The sequence below is a fragment of the Protopterus annectens genome, chromosome 4.part0 (assembly GCF_019279795.1).
Source record: "Protopterus annectens isolate FY-2018-M chromosome 4.part0, PAN1.0, whole genome shotgun sequence".
NCBI lineage: Eukaryota > Metazoa > Chordata > Ceratodontiformes > Protopteridae > Protopterus > Protopterus annectens.
Window position 1 is genome coordinate 1,360,317,526 of NC_056733.1, and position 12,495 is coordinate 1,360,330,020.

The window sequence follows — 12,495 nt, forward strand, 5'->3', positions numbered from 1 at the left end:
CAAAATGATAGGCATAGTTTTTATTCAAACTAAAGGGGTGGCGAAAGCCACATAACTATGGGCTAGGCTTATAAATGCCCTTGGGCAGATAGCCTAGTATGAACCTATGAACCTATGAACCTAAATAAATAAATATATTCTGTCATTTTAGTTGTTTTGCTAAGAGGTTGTTGTATGTCAGGCCATTGTGTATGGCCTATCATGATTTTGTAGCAGTGTACTGTTCACTTATTTATATGGACTGTGGGGGGGCAGATGTGAGTGTCACGGGTCCTTTTGTATACAACTATGCATGCTGTCACAGTTATGGGTGGTCTATCAGTAGCATATGTTTGTATGGGCATTTTGAGACATGCATGCATATATATATATATATATATATATATATATATATATATATATATATATATGTATACATATATATATATATCTATATATACGTGTGTGTGTGTGTGTGTGTGTGTGTGTGTGTGTGTGTGTGTGTGTGTGTGTGTGTGTATATATATATATATATATATATATATATATATATATATATATATATCAGTATTTATTGGTAATATATCACACAAATATGTATCTCCATACATATCTGTCTCTCTCTATGTATATGTTTCGTTTCATACATATATATATATATATATATATATATTTGTAGATGTCAATCCTTCCTAATTGCACAGTGCCTATTCTCTATTGTAAACTGGCTGTAAAGTAGGGTATGTTTGAGAAAACATCCTAGAACCATACATCTCAGATGGCTTACTGGTACATTGCTGTGACTATAGTGTGCAAGTTCCTGGGTTCAAGACCTGCAACGGCTGTTTATTTTGTTGCTAGGCAGAACAAAGACTGTTGGATATAGAGTGATTAAGGCAGTTTTGAGGATCTTAAAGTGTGTTTGTGTGGGTTTGCGCGATGGTAAGTGGTGCTACGTACGGTTAAACGAACAGGCACTTACACTGTGTAGGCTTCACTTACCAGTGCACAAATCTGCTTAGCATTTACATTTAAGCAATGCTGAAACATGCTAAGCATAGCTCAGCCCTGGTAACCATTGATTACATTCCAGTCAGATAAAATAGCAGGTAATGATATCTGACACACCCAAACGTTGTCAGAACACTGGCCTTATTCTCAATGGCAAGAAAAGAGTCACAATCCCCTGTTGAATCAATGTGTTGTCCACAAATGACAACATCAGTGGTAGTCCAATGTTCACAGATGTCCTTATAGGAGGTCTGTAAACACAGCTTGTCAGCAACCTCTCTTCTGACCACCACATTGCCACTGTGGACAGAAAGTCCTTCCATGTGGCACCTTGCATAACTAAGGGTGTGTCATCCAGGAATGAAGAGGTTAATGTCTCCCTCCACTCCCCACTCATTAGGCTAATCAGCAGGTATAGTGACCCATTTGCCATCTATCTCACTAGACACCTTCAACAACTGGATAGGCTGCAAGTGTTTCTCACATGTAGGACCCGAGGCATGAAACAACTGTCTGATATGGAAAGAGGCCAAAACCTCCAAGTGTTCCCGGTCACATCTTGGCTACTTACATGCAATCCCTGCTTAACTGATAATGCTACGTCTGCCCAGTTGTGTTACAAATGCCACAGCTACAAAATCCCAATCTGTATGCACCACATGCTATGGATACCTCAACCACATTACCACATTCGGCAGAACATGCTTGGGGACGGGTCCATAACCCAGATACTGGTCATGTTATGCGATATATGTTGCATACATGACAAAGCACCTCACTGGCCCTCTTCAAGAGAAATTCAGATCAGTGGGTGGTGAATATAAGTGTCACCCTGGGGATCACTCATGTGGCATTATTTGATAGATGCACTGCTGACAAATGTCAGGTGGCATGATGGCAGGGTACTGCCATGGGCTAGGCTTGTAATGGCTGTATGGCCATTAGTGTGGTACACACATATGAACACATGGACCCATGACACTCAGTACTGGCAAATATGTGTGTATGCATTACTGTGTATACAACTGCTTGTGAGCATGGAAACCTGTAGGTGACATTACTTTGTTGCCCTTCCAACCACTCCACCCCCCATTGCCATACTTTGCAGTGCTGGTGATGTTATTCACTGTAAGGGTACCTTGTGACGCTCTTTATCCTATAGGCTCCATGGAGCATGTGGTAACTGCATTACACAATACTAACAGAGACTACGTAGGTGGGGGTTCCACCGTGAGTCCCAGGAAATGTGAATATGTGTATGTGTATGTATGTGTGAGTCTCTGAAAGTGAGCATATGTGCATGAGACAGCGTATTGAGGGCATAGTCTCCACACACACTGCACATTGCCATACTGTACACGGGCTAGTGATGTTGGTCACATTACAGGAGCTATGGAACAGTCATCACCTTGCAATCTGTGTTGCATGCAGTAAATGCGTGTCACTGTAGTAGCAGCAACTACATAGCCAGGGGTTCTAATCTGAGGAAGCTCAAATCTGTGAACATTTGTGAGTCCATACAGTATCCTGTTTTTGAGTGAGTGCTATGTCCACTTGGAGGGTGGTGCTCACATTTTAGACAGTGGTACTCCCACTACATGTCCCAAGGTCCACTGTATGTGGTCTGCTATCTCTATCAACCTTACAATTATCTGACAACAATCTTCAGCCCAATAAAGCCTGTGCTGTGTGCATGAACTATGTAGCAGTATGCCCTGACTAACAAGATAGTAAGGGCTGCTAAGCCCATGTGTCACAAATGTGTCTATGACTGTATGTGTTTGTCAATGTGTATATGTCAGTATGTTATAGTATGTTGTGTCCATTCACACCTAGTACATCCCTCATTGCCATACTGTACATGGCCTGGTGATGTTGTTCACTTTACAGGAACCTTGGAACACACCTCACCCTACAAGCTCTGTGGTGTGTGCAATTAACACAGAATACATTAGTAACAATAACTACATAGGTAGGGGTTCTAATCTCAGTGTTGGCAAGTGTGTGTGTGTGTGTGTGTGTGTGTGTGTGTGTGTGTGTGTGTGTGTGTGTGTGTGTGTGTGTGTGTTTGTGTGTATGTGTGCATGTGTGTGTGTGTGTATGTGAAGCGATCTACTTCACTTTGCAGAAAGAACATTTCCCAGGAGTTCATTTGACTGAGACCAAATTGGCAAAAGCTATAACTGGAAATGAATCATCTTGTGAAAATTAATTTCACCAAAACTAGTAGTGGCAGTGTAAATGCTCTTTTCCCCACTATACATCTGTACAGTGATACTGGAGTTAGTATATATAGTTGGGGGTGGTCATTGAGGGCACAGTCCCCCACATTGGGGGAAGTGTTGTGAATATCCCCATGTGCGGTGTGCTGTTACACTGTTGAGTTTATGTTAAGAGGGTAAGTAGTTGTTAATCTAACTAGGTGTGGGTCTACACCACCCCACACCCTCCAATGTGGGGGGTTGTGCCCCCCACACCACCACAACTATTTATACCAACTCCAGGATTGCACTACAGTGGGGAAATGGCATATACCCTGTCACTACTATTTTCAGTGAAATTAAATTTGGCAGACTGATTATTTAGTGATTTGAGGTTTTGTCAATTCGGTCTTGGTGGAATTACATTTGAAAAAATGAGTTCACTGCAAAGTGAAGTACATCCATCGGAACAGTACTCTCTTTGTGTTGCATCAACACAAAAGCCTCTGTGTGTGTGTTATTCACAAACTTTTGATGTGTGCCACTCAGTACACTTACCATTGTCCACTGTATAAAAGCTGCTGACATCAGCCACCATGCACTTACCTGTATATAACCCTCAGACCTATCAGGGATGTGGCACATGCAATAACTGTTATACAGACCTGTTACTTGTGTTAAGCTGTACCCTGGATATGACATGGTCAATGTGTCACCACACTGCCACACCCCTTGTAGGAAAGGACAGGAAGCCAACATCCTCCTGACACACACATACCTAGAATACAAACAGAATACATTATGGAAACCACATTCGGTCAGTGTTAATAACAGCAATAATGCATCATGGCTGGACAGCTACATACCCTGACATGTAAGCATTAAACATGCCAGCTGACAACACTTTAAAAACAGCATTATATTGCTAAACTGTAGTACATTCACCCTGTGCATCAGAACCATATTAACATGTCCCTGCATCGATGGTATGGATGACAGGGATGTGGCACAGATATTATCATATGGGTGTGGTGTGGGTTTTCCAGAGGCCTAGGCTGAGCCATTTGGTTGACATCATGTGTGTGGGTTAGAGGGTTGTTTATTAAATGGGACACGCAGAGGTGGTGTGTGTAAGTATGGAGGTGACCTAGTTGTGATGGCCATGTGGCTGCCCTATACAGGGGTATGTTGGACAGCTGCAGGCTGTACATGGCAGGGTGTAGAGTTCACCATGTCTGGTCAAGGACATGGGAACTGGGTCTGCCAGGGGTTGCACATGCACTACCAGGCAGAATCCAAGATATGGTACTCTCCCCTGATGATGACAATTGTCTGCTGGATCCACCTCCCTGTTGGGACCAGCCAGAACCACATGCTTGCGGCATGCTGTGACGTGGTGTGGGCATCACCCCCCCTCCACAGTGGAGCTACTCTTACTGCCACTACAGAAGTTGGAGTGAGATGTTGCATGGCCATGTAGACTATCAGCTGTTTGTGGTGCTGCCCTACATCCATGTGGCTAATGCCCTACTTCCACCACATGCTTTAACATAGACATCCCATGGTCAAGAATTGCCACCATCTCACCCAACCATCTATCCATGACCTCTGCATAATAATGGAGGGCATCTGCAAGATCACAGATGCTGTCACATACAGCAGGAAGCGAAGCCCTCTGGAGCCTGAGACCATCTCTGGTGTAACATTCAATACATTCCTGTGCCTCCATGATGGTCCAAAACATGCATCTGTTGACACCTGCTGTGGAAGTTGTGGCAGGGGCATGATGGGCAGCAGTCCACCTATGAGTGCTCCTGTCCATCTGCCTGTGTGGGACTATATGTAAATTAGTACCTGTACATTATGGTTTATTTACACACACACACACACACACACACACACACACACACACACACACACACACACACACACACACACACACACACACACACACACACTCACTTACAGGTGAGGTGGCACAAAGATATTACACAGACCTCACACCACCCAACATTTGACATGCATGACACATGGCACTCAACATCGTGCATTGCAGCCATTATTAATCCTTGTTACTAACAATATACATCTCTGGGATGCATGATTCATGTTAGTAGTTGATGTCCCTTCTGCTAGAACACACTGCACCCATGTACACATTATTGCTGTGCACCTGTATAGCACACTGGCATCTACTGTAGACCATACCTCACAACTGTACAAATCATTGCTGAATGTGTAGATGTCTGGCAGTTATGTTTGTTCTGTTCCTTACAACCCGTATGGCTTTGTCTGCCACATAACTGGGATGATATGGGGGCTGATGTCACTAATCAATGACTGACATTTGATTTGCAGATCTCATCTTCAGCAGTGCATGTATGTGCAATAAAATCCAGTTACACCAATGACCTTCAAAGCTTAATGTGGATATGAGGAGCATGCACACACCTGTTGATATGCCAGCCTCTTCTACGATATGAAATGGGGCCACACTACTGCATTTGAAAACATTACACACACCTGATATGTGACATATGACCTGTGCAATCCAATCAAGAATCAAACAAATGTGTTAGTTGTGAAGATACTGAATGAAATGCATACAATATGGGGGTTGCATAAGTGTGAACACCCTTAAACCAATGGTTTGTTGAAGCACCTGTTAAGTGAACTACAGCAGTCAATATTCCTGGGAAGGGGTATACTAACATGGCACATCTTGACTTGGCATAATTTGTCTGTCTTCTCTACAAAGGTCCCCCAACTCTGCCAGACTGCAAGGCTAGTTCATGTGCACAGTCCTTGGAGGTCACACAGGGGTGTTACTATTGCTGTGGAGTCTGGGTTATGTCTGGCCTAATTCATAACTTTGAATGTGTTCAGATGCAGCCATTCTTAGGGAGCTTTGGATGTATGCTTCAGTTCACTGTTGTGTTTGAAGCTGAAACCCCTCCCCACCCTCAGCCTTATTGCAGATGCTTGACAACTATGGGCCACACATGAGTGTTATTTTGCAGTGTTCCAAATTCCCTCCACCATGTCTACAGGCCTAGTTCCAGATAATGAACAGCAGCCTTAAAGGTGTACACTGGCACAAGCAAGCTTCAAGTTGGGGATGGTGGCCCTGACGTGAAGTGAGGTGTTGCTTGTGCACCACACATATATTTATGAATACTGTATGTAGGTTTGAATCTTAGTCTCATGACACCATTACACATTGCAACACATGCCTTTGGGAGACTTGATGTTATGTGTTTGCTAACTGTACACAGCCCTGCATGGTGTTTCTTGTGGGGAAAATCTTCGGTCTACTTACCCTACCCCGTAGGCCACACTTATGCAGAATCCAGGCAATTGTTGCCACAGGTACTACACAGGCAGTACTTGCTAGACATTCCTGCAACTCCCTCAGTGTTGCTGCATGTCTCATGGCAGCCTCCCTGACCAGTTTTCTACATGTTTTGTCATCTGTTTTCGATGGACAGCTGGTTCCTTTCAACATCACTGTTGTCCCATATTTAATACACCTCTAGATCACTGTCTGCACTATTTTTCATAGTATATGCAATGGTGAAGTAATGTTTTTTCCCTACTCCTGACTGCTACATTTCAGATACGGGATCTCTTTGATACTTTGTAAGATATGTGCAAGCCATGGCTGCTTCTGTTGCAGGCAACTGAGGAAATGTCATGAACATACTTCTCGAACAGCAGACCATTACTTGGTGTGACATTGAGGCCCTGTACTTGATGGCAAGTGTGTACTCAAGTAGTATGAATGCTGTCAGTACATCACAAGCTGCCTCCACAATGTGTTATTTTGAGTGTGTGAACACATAGGCATCCAGTGTTTTGTAAGGTTTGCATACCCCATATTTATTGCCCTAACATATAATTCTATTTTACACATTAATTGTTCATGTTAGGATCACATTGCAGGTTGTAAAAAGGTGTGGAATGTATTACTGTGGTCTGTAATTGTATATATCAGGAACAGTTGCCATCTTAATAGGTGTGTGTACACTGTTGTATCCACTGTATAAGGGTAATGTTTCATACATGTCCCTCCTGTAACCCATTTGTCCCACCATTTTGTTTGTCTCTGTCTACACATCTTGCACTGACAGGTTGTGAGGTATACTGCAGGAATCTTACATACCCTTAAGATATGACACCATGGTGACCACTGTGATGCAGTGCAGTTAACACCAACAAAACTGAACATGTACATCATGCATTATGAGTAGGTGTGATAAATTTGTGCATGGCAAATAGCATGGCCTTAACATGGCCAGTGTATTGGCAAACCTTAACAAAACAATTCCATGCTCACCAGCTACAGGCTACTGTCGCAGTTGTATGCCAGAGGGACCTAAATAGTTGTGGGAGAGACGTAATATCAGTAGCCACTCATGTGGCATTGGTACAGGGTGGAAGCAGCATTTCAGCACATTAATAGTACAGTGCCTAATACTGCAAAATATGCTGGTCATTACCATAGATGTGCATGTCTGTGCATTACTAAACACCAGCAAGACCTATTTCATTTGACATATGCGTATAGATACTATACAGATAGAAATGGATAAGCAGCAGTGTTCTAGTAATGTGCACTGGGACCTTACCTGCATGCTCCTCGTCCATTATGTGGGTGTAACCCACCTCCACAATGCTTTCTTCAGCTGCATGGGTTGTGCATTGGGCAGGTGCCCCAAGGTTAACGAGGAGCTCCTCGGTGGGTGTTAGTGGGGGCTGATGGCTGGGCCCCCCACCTGTGTCTAGCCAGTCCCTTGCTACAGCAACAGCCCATTGATGGGCATAGCGGATGAGGTCACTGACCCAATGCTCCACCTGCTCATAAGTTCTGCTGTACAGGCCAACATTATTTACCCTGTGGACCAGATCGTTCCACAAGGCAGTCCTCTCTGAATTGTGTTGCTACCTCTGCGACTGACAACATATGTGGAGACACTGTTGCAATTGTCCTTGGTGGTGTGGATATGTCTGATTTGTACTCATAGTCAGCCTTACAGGAAGTCATCTTTGAACTTACATGCTTGCTCAGATAGAGGTGGACTTGCTTCCAAGCTGTTGCCTGCACCTATGTGTCCCTGTACAGCCAATATAGCAACCTATTATGTGGTTTGTGTATCACTGCTGTCCACCGATGGGGATTACTTACCTTGGTGGAGGCTGGTTTTACAGATCAGATACTGCTGAATCCATATAGCTACAGTGGATATAAAGTGAACACACCCCTGTACAATGCTTGGTATTTGTGCAATTGAAACATGCCACCACAATAACTCATGTCAAAACAATTCCCACCTTTAATGTGACCTATAGCCTGTACAATTCAATTGAAAACATAACTATCTGGTCTGTGAAAACATATGGAAATAATAATCAGTACAATAAGCCAGTTGAATGAGTGGGCACACCCTAAAACTGATATGTTGTGTAAGCACCTATTCAGATGCTTACAGCATTCATTCATTTTGGTTTGGACTCTAACATCATAGCACATTTTCACTTGGCAATAGTTGCTCACCTTCCTTGAAACAGCTTTGTTTGTTTTTCAATAGAATTGTGCAGGTTACGGGTCACATTCAAGATGAGAAACATTTTGAAATGATTTTCTGTGGTCTCGTTGTCATACAGCACACAAACCTGGCATTCCAACAGGGGTGTGCATACTTTTAATATCCACTGTATACAGGTGTTGATATAGGTGTTAGTGGTAGGCATGGACAGAGGGTCATAACATAGTTGGACACTTCTATGATTACTACCTGATAAACATGCCTACTATAGTATCCATATCAGTGCCAGGGCAATGCAACAACCAGTATCTGTATGCATTTATGTTTGTTGTATGCACTGACACTGATATTACACACATGTGCAATATGCACAACCTATTTACCTGACTGCCTGAAACTCATGTCATTAGTTTTGTGCCTTACAGCTGAACATACGCATGCATACATGTGCTCAGGGGATACCTGCTATACATTTCAGTTCTATGTTAGTATAGCACACTGTATTTACAGTCTTGCTGCTCAATCATACTTATCAACCTGTTATAGCAGGACTTCTGGACAATGGCACAAATAAATGGGTAACAAAAGGGACAAAGAAACCAAAGCCAGCAACAAGTGAGCCATGTGAAAAATAGTAGTTTATTTAAAAACTACTAAGACTACATTCCATGCTTATACAAAACAGACCGGTTTCGGCCAATATAAATCCTGGCCTTCTTCAGTGTATTACAACAAGCATAATGAAAGTCAAGTCTTATATAATAAGTGAAAACAAATCATTGGTTGACAATTACATATTTAATTAGTAAACTCATGAATATTTATGTATGAATAGACCATATAGACCTTAACAAATATGTAACATAAATAATATTTTTTGGAGTTCAATCATAAATATTCATTAAGTCCTGGGTTAAATAAAGCCCCAAGTTTTGTGATCCATTTTTTCTCCCTGGCATCAAGTTTTTTGTGCCAGCCAGATTTGTGAGTTTGATCACCAATAAGTTTATCTATAATGGTAAAATGGAATTGAGCTGTTGGATGTGTAAGTGTGTGTTTATATAAAGCATTGGTGGTTCTTTTGCATTTACTATCACTTAGGTGTTCAGACATACGTAACCTGAATGGTCTTGAAGTCTGACCTATATAAAATGCATGGCAACTACAACAAGCCATATAAATAGCCCAGTCTGTATTACAATTAGCAAAAAAATATCAAAAACAGTACTGCTGTTTCTACTAGTAAATTCCTTAGACTTCAAAATATGTTTACAATTAACACAGTGTCCACAGGGAAAACATCCAATCAATCTGTCACCCAAAATAGTGGTTTGATATAACATAGGTAGACTGGACTCAGAATGATGTTTATAATGGTTGAAATATCCCGCTAGACTTTGGAAAGAAAAAGAACATGTGTTAGGAATAAATGGTTGAATCTTACTGTCAGCTTTAAGTATGTTCCAATTATCTTTGATAATATTCATAAATTTGTTAGTGTTCCTGCCAAACGTGGTGGTAAACCGTAGTATATTAGAAGATGAAGATTTCTTTTTATATGTCAATAAATTTTCTCTATCCAAACCCCAGGCATGATTCTGGGCCATAGTGACATATCCTGAGCTGTAGCCTCTATTCATAAATCTGTTGTGTAAGTCATGAGCATGATGTTTGAAACTAACATCATCTGAACAGTTACGTCTTATTCTAAGAAATTGTGATTTTGGAATGTTTTTGGCTATATGTTTTGGATGAAAGCTGGAGGCATGGAGTAAAGTATTATATTGGGGGAACTTCCTATAAACTTCAGTTTTAAGGGTGTCATCCTCATTCTTTGTGACCAGAACATCCAGAAACGCAATGGATTTCTGGTCATAAGTGATGGTAAACTGAATTCCCCACTTGTTGTCATTTAGATACTCCATAAATTCTTGGAGATATCCAATATCTGATCTCCATACCATCCAGCAGTCATCCAAATATCTCCGCCAAATATCAATATCAGGCAGAAACAAATTATGAGTATCATCATAAATCATGATTTCCTCAATGTAAGCCATGAAAAGATCAGCATATATAGGGGCAAAGGAGGCCCCCATTGCTGTACCTTTAATTTGTAAATAACATTCCTGATCATAGAAAAAGACGTTTTTAGTTAGTACATGCTCAGTCAGATTTATGAGAAAAGTATTGAAACCAGGTTGATACAGGTTAGATTTATAAAGCCAATACTCAATGGCATCAAGACCAGCCCAATGTGGGATGTTAGTATATAATGAGCTTACATCTAATGTGCATAGCCACCAATCCTGTTCTAATTGCATATCATTAGCTATGCTCAAAAATTGTGTGGTATCCTGTATCCTAGATCTAACCCAAGGTAAAAGTGGTTTTAAATACCTGGCCAGAAATTCTGAGAGCGGCTCAGTAAGTGATCCTATGCCCGACATAATTGGCCTACCTGGTGGATGTAAAAAATCTTTGTGTATCTTCGGCAGGAAATAGATAAATTGTCTGGCAGGGTCAGTGATGGTTAGGTGTCTTAATGTTTTGGCAGTAATAATCCCATTATCAACCGCAGAATGTAGAAAATCATTGATTTGTTGACTAAATACTGGGATCAGAGGCATTTTATTATAGTATCGGGCATCACCCAATTGTCGGTGAGCCTCAATATCATAATAACTCAATCCATAACCACCACCTTTGTCAGCATGAAGAATTACCAATTCCTTATTTCTAACTAGTTCATCTAAGCTAGATATGTCACTCTCAGTCATATTGTTGGGCATTGGTTGTGAAGAATTATGCTGAAAATGTAAGTCACTGAGTACATTACGTAGAAAAAGACCAACAGAGGGATGCATAGGAGGTGTAAATGATGAAACATGATACTTGAAAACATCCATATGTTGCTGTACCTCATCCCCCTTATCCTGGAAAAATAATTTAAGGTTAATAAGTCTGCAAAAAGAAAATAAATCTTGTGCAAAATTATCCTCAGGAACGAAAAAAACAGGAATAAAAGATAGTCCTTTATTCAATAAAGATATTTGTGCAGATGTTAATACAGTATTAGAGATGTTGCAAACATTATTTACTTGTTCGTTAGTACTTCCATCAAATTTTGAAGACTTGTAACCCTTTTGTGTTTCCTGCCACCTCTCCTGTTTGGCCTAAAGGGAGTATATGATTACTGCGTTTGGGCGTGGGGGACCCCATGGTATGCTGTGTGTCCGTGTCAGTCCCTGATGAGGTGTCATAATCAGTAGAGTCTATAGTATTATCACGTCCTTTCAAAATGGTTTGGAACTCGATGAATTGGTGTTATGTGCATTTTGAAATCTAACATGCCTAATGTGTTATGGTTGCCCTTTCTGATAATCAGACAAATCACGTGAGAATTTTTGAGTTTCCTTTCCTTAAGGTTAGTGTCAAAATTCAACAGATCAGAGCTAAGTTTAGATAATAATGGGGGAAAGAAACTATCCTGCTGGTACTGGTTGCAATCCTCAATTAGTTGTAACACCTTAGAATTTTCTTTGTCAATAATCCTAGTATAATACTTGGACAGAGAATGGACAAACTTCATAGAACATTCTTGTTGAATGGATAACCATTCTGTAGTAAGAGTTTCATCGGGATCTGCCACCAATGGCTGAATTTTGACCCTCAGACCCTTAGGACAAATGTCCTTAGCCAAATAAGCTTTCAGTAATTTAAGGTGCCAAACACAAGATCTAAGTGATCTCATATTT